Source organism: Alligator sinensis, unplaced genomic scaffold, assembly GCF_000455745.1.
Source record: "Alligator sinensis unplaced genomic scaffold, ASM45574v1 scaffold1004_1, whole genome shotgun sequence".
In the NCBI taxonomy this organism is placed as follows: Eukaryota; Metazoa; Chordata; order Crocodylia; family Alligatoridae; genus Alligator; species Alligator sinensis.
Window position 1 is genome coordinate 122,286 of NW_005842148.1, and position 236 is coordinate 122,521.

Sequence of the window (236 nt, forward strand, 5' to 3'; positions counted from 1 at the left end):
CACACAAGTTCCAGCTTTCTATGCTCTTTCAAACTTGCATTTGTTAAAATGCTGTCAGAATACAAGAATTAAGATTACAGTACAGCCGTATTTTAAAAGACATCATTCATCCAGTGTTTCCCAAAAGCTTTTAACGCTTGTTAAATTGCAAACAAGGACAACATGTCTCAAGTGTCTCACTTTTAAGGGAATCTGCTTCTTTAATAGAATGTAGGACTGCATGTTTGAGGGAAAGA

The 236-nt window shown here is 35.6% G+C and overlaps 1 protein-coding gene across 5 annotated transcripts in view; it reads left to right on the forward strand.

Moving 5' to 3' along the window:
• The window catches only part of IGF1R (insulin like growth factor 1 receptor), a 264,141-nt gene that overhangs the window by 112,111 nt on the left and 151,794 nt on the right, over nucleotides 1-236 (forward strand). The window lies entirely within an intron of this gene.